The sequence below is a fragment of the Phoca vitulina genome, unplaced genomic scaffold, assembly GCF_004348235.1.
Source record: "Phoca vitulina isolate PV1807 unplaced genomic scaffold, GSC_HSeal_1.0 scaffold38, whole genome shotgun sequence".
In the NCBI taxonomy this organism is placed as follows: Eukaryota; Metazoa; Chordata; class Mammalia; order Carnivora; family Phocidae; genus Phoca; species Phoca vitulina.
The window spans coordinates 15,589,750-15,598,485 of NW_022589741.1; positions in this window are offsets into that span (position 1 = coordinate 15,589,750).

The following is an 8,736-nucleotide window of genomic DNA, read 5'->3' on the forward strand; positions in this document are numbered from 1 at the left end:
GGGGTAGACCTGCTCGTGAGCTTGGCTGGGAGAGTAGGGGAGAGGGAGCTCTGGAATCATCTCTGTGGATGCTTCATGTAGGGTTTGTGAGAGCCAAAGCCATGGCCCAGGCTTTCCTGGAAGAACAGAGACCCCTAAACAGACCTTCCAGAGCCCTGTGGAAGTGTTAGAAGCAGCAGGCTGGATCCTGTCTGCTGGGGGTGGGGGGAAGACTTCCCCTCCTTGATCAGCCTCCTTTTCAGGATGCTTATCCCCCATAGAAGGTCCAGGGTGAGGGCTGTCAGACAAAACATAGAATGCCTCGTTAAATGTGCATTTTAGATAATTAAACAATAAATAATTGCTTAATATAAGTCTATCCCAGCAATATTTGGGACATACTTAGATTAAGCTATTAATCATCATTTATCTGAAACTCAAATCAAACTGGGTAGTGTGTGTTTTTATTTGCCGGATCTGGCAGACTCTTCAGGGTTTTTTTTCTGCTTCTAGGGAAGCAGGCAACAGTGTCCAGATTCCCAGCCCTCTCCCTGGGCCCATCCTGGGGGCGTGTGGACCGTGGGACATGACCTAGGACCCTGGCTGTGGTCAGTGTGGGGAAATGGCTTCATCAGCTGTGCGTTCTAAGCTCAGACTGGCAAAGGAGGTTTGGGAAGAGGAGGTGCTAAAGGGAGGGATAGGGGAGAGGCCCAGGCCCTTCCCCAGCCTGGCAGAATGGGGAGCAGAGCCTCTTTTGGATTCCTCCAGCTCCTTGCTGGGAGGCTCTCCCCTCCATTAGCTAGGCTGGCCTCCTTCAGTTGGAGAGATGGCAGGTATTTTTCCCAATCAGACTCCCTTTTACTCTGATGAGGGGAACACTCAGCATCTATCACTGGCTCTTATAAGCAGCGGCGGCATTGGGCTTCCTGGCATGGGGGCCCTGGCCTCCCTCTAAATCGTACTTGCTGGAAGCCCGGGGCCCTGTGGAGCAGGAGGGAGACAGGCTAAAAGGAAGCATCAATATTCCAGGGCCCAGTGCCCCATATATTTAAAATGGGGAGCCGAGGGTTTCTCAATGCCCTGGCTGGGCCGCTCTGCTAACTTGTTCTTTTTCATCTGCAGCATTGAGCTTGGCCTCCCACCTCCCTAGGGCTCCAGGTGAGTCAGGCAAGGGCTGAAATTCATGAAAATAGGCCACGGGGCTGGCGACCAGGGGCCGGAGTGGGGCAGACCCTCACACACAGGAGGGCTGCCGGTGCTGGGAAATCGCGCCTACAGAGCTCATTACATACCCCGCCAGGCGCTGCCCCAGACGCACTTACACACATGTCTCTCCCCGGGGCCGCTCCCCACGACCCGTGCTCTGGGCTCCGGCCCATCTGGCTTTAAATGAACAAAACAACGGGACCATCGCATCTTTCTTACGAGAAGATTCTGGAGGCCAACTGCCCTCAGCAGGAGAGGTTTGCTCCTGACCACCAGCAACCCCGATTTGTGATTTTTTTTTTTTTTTTTTTGGCTACTTCGTATCCTTCCCTGTCCCCAACCTGGATAAGCCTCCGCCGCCTCTGGGCCAACTCCTAATCCCCAATTTCCTCAAAACTGCTAAAAATGGATGTCCTGTTGCAATTGTTTGGGATTAGCTACATTTGGCTCTGAGGCCGCTCATTCTGCTCATTCAGACCTTCCGCACCACCTCCCACAGCCCTCCGACCCCGGTGTGTCCGTTGCCGCCTGCCTGAGTCTCCATCCTCACCTCCCACCACTACAGATTCTCCCCGGAACAGACCTGCCGCTTCGTTCCCTTTCCCTTTGTGCTCACGGCCCAGTGGTTCCTGTCTCAGAAGGTATTTGATGTCCCTACGAGATGTCGTATTGTCTTTGGATTTGAGAATCTTTCATAAGTGCATGTCCTTAGCTACAATTTCTGTCCATTTCCACATCCTCACTCAAATGGCCAGATTGCTCCAGGCATCCCGGAAGGAGCGTCGTTCACTCATCACTGATGACACATTCTCTGAGATTTAGCTATTAGAATGAAGGGATACTAGGGTTTATCAGACACGCAGGCTTTCTCTGAGAGAGCTGGAACTGGATGGAATGGAGAAGTCAAGTTCTAGCGGCCACCCCCACCCTTGTGTTATTGATCTTGGGGTGTCAGTCTAAATCGGGTGTTGATGTATCACTGGAAATGGGACAGGCTGCAGAGAGGCGTATTGACTTGCCAAGTGTTCCCTGTGGGGAGTGGAAGTGATGGTCTGGAGGGATACACTGAACATCTGCTTGGGGTGCCGGGGGAGACCTCAAAGGGGCATGTTCAAGTAGTAACAGCTAACTGGTCCCTCGGTCACCTTTTGGGGAGGATGCCCAATTAGCTGCTGGCCTCTGGCTTTGCTTTGTGGGTGTGGAGTGCGCATCAGGGGCCAGAGCTAGAGGGGAGGCCAGGCCATGCCGTGGCCTTAGCACTTACCTCCTCCCCCATGCTGCCCTTGACCTTACCTCTAAGTGCATGTGGAGTAAGTTTCCATTTGAATGAGTGACAAATGATGACTCTGTCTGGGGCTGCCGCGTGTTTCTGTAAAACTCTGGGGAGTCCAGTGCCACTCGCTTGCTGTGTCATCTCAGGCGCCCCTTCTCTGTCGTCTCTGCTAGGTCCCGGAGCCACGCTTCAAGAGAAAATCCTCCTCGGCTTGGACACCCTCACCGACCTACTCCACCCAGACCTGTCCCCACGCATCCCTCTGTCCTAGCCAGCCACATCAGCCCCCAAGAGCCACCTGCCACGCCTGCTCTGCTCTGGCCACATCCTCATAACCTTCTCGTGTTAAGGGCAGTGGGTGCCCTGGGGCCCTCACGAGGTCCCTCTGGTGGCATGTGATGCCGTAGTGCGTCCGTCCACTTAAAACCTCTCTTTTCTCTTGACTTGTTCAATAATCTTCTTTCTTCTGTGGCTAGACTCTCTTCTGGATTGTACTGTCTGTCTCTCTAGGGGATTATGCACTCCCAGCACCACACATCACTTTATACCATTTACTCTTTTATTTATCCATTCATTTGACAGATAACTGTGGGTCACTGGCTATGGGCAGGTCCTCCTCTAGGGCCTGGGGTGTAATGGTGAACAGACCCCAGCTCTCACGGAGCTTAGATCTAGTGCGTGTGTGCATGGGAGGAGTGTGGGAGGTGTGCAATGAGCAAGCTGATGAACAAGAAAAACACCGATATCGAACAGCTTTAAACAGCAGGGCTGGGCGCCTGGGGGGCGCAGTCCATTAAGCATCCGACTCTTGATTTCCACTCAGGTCATGATCTCAGGGTCGTGAGATCAAGCCCTGCATTGGGCTCCGTGCTGGGCATGGAGTCTGCTTAAGATTCTCTCTCCCTCTGCTTCCCCACCTCCCCCCCTCCCCCACACACCTCTGTCTGCCTGTCTCTCTGGGGAGGCCGCCAGAGGAGCAGGGGGAAGGCCAGAGAGGAGCCGAGCAAAGGGGCAGCAGGGAGGCGGGATGAGGAGGCGATCCCTCACAGCTTTGCAAGCCAGGCAAGGGATTGGCACTTGATTCTGGGGGTGAGGTGGAGCCACTGGAGGGTTTGATGCTCTTCAGGAATGGGACCTGGTCACTGCTGGGAGGAAGTGGGGAGCTGGCCAGAGTGGGAAGGAGGCAGGTAGGGCTGTTGCCCTGCCCCTGCAGAGAGAGGAACGGGGCTCTGAGCAGGTGGAGGGAACAGGACACCGGGCCCGCCTGCCGTGGAGACAGGGCCCCAGAGGTGATGAAGGAGAAGAAAGATTCAGGAGTGCCTCTGGGGTTTGCCTTAAGCCACAGGACAAAAGGCCAGGCCACACATGAGCCCAGAGAATGGAGGGGGAGGGCATGGCCTCTGTCTCTATCTTCACCCTAAAACCTAGATGCACCTCAGGCCTGTCGCTTCATCTTTGCCATGCTCCTGACCTTTGCATTCACTTCTCCAGCCACCTCTGGCCATCTTTCAGTGCATTTTTCATAAGACCGTCAAGTTCAACATCCAATGGCTGAGCAGAGAATCAATTTGGGATTCACCTTCACTTCCTCCTTCTGATCCGCCTTTCCCCACCCAGGGAGTCCCCGCGTCCTGTCAATCTGAGCATTTAAGTGCCCCTGGGCTTTGAGCCCACCCCCCAGCTTCTCTGTCGACTCCCATCAATTCCTCTTCTTCTCTGCAGGCTAAGGGATTTCTTTTTTCAGAGCACATGTCCCTGACCACGTCATTTTCTTTCTCAAAACTCCTCAATGACTCCCCTTGATCTTCAGGATAAAGTCCAAACTCTTCAGCTTCCTTGCCCCCTGCCTGACTCTCCATCCTCACCTCCCACCTCATTTGTGGCCCACCCCGCTCCCGCCAAGCCCAGCTCCATGAGTTCCCTAAGGGAGCTCCTTCAAGCTTCTAGGACTTCGCCCAGGGCCGTGGCCCTTCCCAAAAGTCCCCCTCAATGGTACCCCTCCCTCACCTTCCTATCCTATTTGCCTTTCAAGAGCAATCTCAGTTAGGACCCCTTGTTAGAAGCCTTCCCGAAACTCCTCTTCACCGTATCCTAGGGAGAACCCAGCCCTGGGATAAGCTGGATGTACCCCAAATCATGCTCATGGAACCTTTTGGAAGGGCTCTGGCTCCTATGTCACCAACCTGAGGTCATAGTGGAGGTAGAAATCCCTTCCTTCTCTTCAGCCTCCCCAGTCTGTCCACCATTCACCCAGCCAGCGAGTCTGACTAATTCCAACTCTAAGTATGTTCCAGGGAGCTTCTGTTTCTACTTTATAGATGAAGAAACTTGCCCTGCACAAAAACATTTACCATGGGTGCACTTTCCTGAGGGTGATAACGTGATGATGACATTTAAAGATGTCTGCCTTCCTGTGTCGACTGAAGGATCGGGAGAGCAGGGCTGTGTCTGCCCCGGCTGCCCCGCGCCTCTGGGACCCAGGAACCCCTGAACGTGTGTGCGTAAGCATTCGGGTTTCCTGGATGAGCACGTAGGCTTGCTCTATCTTTGAGTCCTCTAACGCTCGGGCTCCCTCTTGTCTTCCCTGTCTCCCACCCCTCACCTGATGACCCGTCTCTCACCCTTCAGCTTCAGCCCAAATGCCCCCTCTTCCGGGCCACCCTCCTTGACTTTCAGGTTAGGTCAGCTCTGGTTATACGCTCCACAGCACTGTATAATTTTCTGTTCTCCAGCTTACCTGAGTGGACTGTAAATACACACTTCTCTGATTGTTTGCTCGCGTCTGTCTTCACTAGGCTGTGAGCTTCACGAGTCCAGGCACTGAGTTTTTGGTCACCCTGCACTCCCCATGCCTGGCACAGTGCCTGGAGCAGAGCAGGTGCTGAATAAATATTTGGTGAATGAATGGACAATCCGGAATCATGGATGAGGAAGGGCTTTACAAACTGTAAAGTTCTACCGGTGGTTCCCCAACCATTTGTAACATTGGCCCTCCACGGGGGTGATTCTTAAATGTTGTGGGGGATGGGAAGGGGGGATGGCAGACTTGTGGTGGGCATGTGTAATTTAGACGTGACCCGAAGTCAATCTGATACCTTCCCCTCCCTTGCACTCACACGCGCACACACACACACACACACTCTCTCTCTCTCTCTCTCTCTGTCACACCAGGGGCACGGACATGCTCCGGTGTGTGCGTGTGGCAGCGTGTTGTGTATAGGCGCGTTACTTCCCGCAGGTTGATCTTAGGTCTTGTACTCCCCAAGAGAAGGAACTAGTACCTACAGGAGTCTCTGGAAGGCTGTGAGTACTTGAAGGAAATAGGCACTGAATCCGTGACCAGCTAGTAAATTGCATTCAAAGCCTTTTTCCGTGGAAGACAGGCAGGGAGAGTATGGATGTTACTTTGGGAGCGACGGGGGGAAGTGTTCAAGGACTTCTGTCTCCAGAGGGATCACTCCAGGAAGGCTGAATGGAGGAGGTGCATGCCCTCAGCGCCCCCGACCTTGTCTCTGTGTGGGGGACAAGTGCAGACGCGGGTGCTGGTGTCCCCTGCTTCCCGAAGTCCTGCTGTCGGATCATCCCTCTGCATTGTGGCTTGGTTTCCCTTTCAGAGCTAGAATTCTTCCAGCAGGCTCCCTGGCAGATTTCACACCGTCAGCCTCAGAAAGGGCCTTGAACACTGATCCAGCTCAGCTTGAACCCTTCCAGAGACGGGGAGCTCACTCCTTTGTGGGGCAGCCCCTCCCACTGCTGGTAGCTCATGCTCATTTCTTCCTTTTCCAGAGCCAGCCGTGCCTCCTTGGCACCAGCACGTCTGTCTGAGAACCTGCATGCATCTCCCTCTTGCAGGAAGAAGAGGGTTAATCAGAGGGGTGTGTGTGTGGGGGGGACCAGGGACTGCAGGTCACGATGGGGGGTGATGTCTCCCTCAACACCCTCCATCCGCACAACAGGGGACTTCCTCCTGCGTGCTCCCTCAGGCCCCGGGATCCGTCACCCAGCTATGACTTACCTAAATATGCGTCACTCAGGGGACGGGTACCTTGGATTGCTGGGGAGCATGACTTTTTCTCTTATGCCTTTCAAGAAGTAAGTCATGATTGCTCTAAAAATAGCCTGTGGAAATCAGAAGAAACAAACACACATACACACTCACACAAAATGATACTAAAAATCCAGAGTACCTAATTATAGGAGAAAGGAAATGGCTTGGCAGTGATGTTTTCATATTTTCTCTGAATCAAACATTGTGCAGGGAGAGTGAAAGACATGAAGCATTGTTAATAAATTTTCCTACCCAGAGACTCAAACATCCCTCTGTCAAGCTATTTACAACCTCCATGGGCATTCCTGAGTGTGTGGTATTTAGACTTGCTCCCCTCGCTGCTTTTTTCCTCGGGCAGCCTCTGCTTACCACCATAAACCTCACAACACGCATAATCAATCAGGCAGCCTGTCACAGTTGCTCAGTCTAGACACTGAGCAAGCACCTTAGGTGAAGAAAGCTCTGTAGAAGATACTGAGCAAAAATGATTGACTGGATGGTTCTTGAGTCCATGGGGCGGGGGGTGGGGGGTGGGGAAGGAGAGATCACTAGGAATCATCCTGGGTTCACCAAGCATGAGTCCAGCCAAAACAACCTCCTTTCTCAGGTGAAGAGGTTTCCTAGACTGGTACTATGTGGTGTGCTATGGACATTGCATATGTGGATTTCAGCACGGCGTTTTGTAAAGACTTTGATGTAATCCTCGGAGACAAGATGGAGAATTGTGGATTAAACAGTAATAGAGTTAGATGGATTAGCAGGCAAAGTGCAATGTGAGCCAACAGTGGGGGGAAGCTGCCAGGAGAGCTAATGCAATCTTGGACTATATCGATGGAAGCACTGAGCCCAGAAGAGGGGAGATCATGGCATGTCCCTCTGTGCTTGGCAGTGGCCAGACCACATCTGGAGCAATGCATTTCATCCTGAGAGCCATAGTGAGCAAGGACGTTGACAAATGGGATGGCATTTGGAAGAGGGGGACTGGGATGCCCCGGGGTCTTCATTCCATACCACGTGAGCGGTGGTGGAGGGAGCTGGGGACCTGAAGCCTGGAAGAGAGAACATCTAAGTGGATCCTGACAGCTATTTTCAAATATTTAAAGGTCTGCTGTGGAAGGCAGAGTGGAAATATTGGACGCAGTGTCAGAAACACAGCACTTGACAGCAAGGTGGATTTGGGTTTGGTCTGCAGCCTACGCAGCAAGAAGGGCGGAGCTCCGAGCCCTGCAAGGGGGCTTTCTGCCCTCAGCCACCTGTGTGCGTTTACTTCCCTGGAGCAAGACTGAGATGTGCGGCTTGGCCTGGGTCTCCGGCTCTTCATTTTTCTGGCTTACTAAAAACACACCACGCCCTGTGCCGAGCCTGGAGGAGGATAGACGGACACAGAGGTGCATAGGACATCGTCATGGCCCTCAAGGGCTTATGTTCGAGTCAGAGAGATAAACACACAAACAGCTACTGTTCATCCAAGGATTTCCCTGCAGAGTATAGCAGGAACAGCAGTGGATTGCTACTTCCCATTCAGGCTGCGAGCTAGCTGTGTGATCTGGGGCAGAGTATTCCATGTCTCTGTGCCTCAGGTGTCAAGTGGATTCCAGGGCTGGCCCTCCACCTTTGCAGTGCGCACCAAGCAGCTGGGATATTTGTTTAAAATGCGGCCTTCTGCCCCATTGCATCAGTGGTGCCAGGGCAGCGTGGCCGAGTGATTCCAATGCTACGGGCACATGGATCACTGGCAAATACTGATGGAGTTAGGAAATCATGTCGCTTCCAAAAGAAGTGTCCGTTTTCTGTTGAGAGTGAGGAGGGTGGGCTGGGGGAAGACCAACCAATTAGTAGAGGCTGTGGTTCTGAGCCGGGGAAGAAGGAGGGTCAGCCAGACTGGGGGCAGGGGGAGCCAACACACGAGGACGGGTCTCAGTGGAGACACAGAAGTGGGGAGTGTTGACGTGTGGGAGGAGGATGGAGCAACGTTGACATGACTCTCCGGGGTAACGCTTTACAATTGTTTGGCAGTTGGACTCTCCTTGAGGATGGGGATGGCGAGTGGCTGCAGTCTCTGGATTGTCGATTCCGACCATTGGTCTGGCAACCCGAGGGTCCCTTCTGGCAAGCTCCCTGGAAGAGGGGCAGGTTCTCAGGAACTCAGGAATGGGGTGCCTCTGGGGGAAAGGATCCTAGCCACCGGGTCCTGGCCCACGGTGGCCCCAGGGGTCTCCCCATCCCTCCC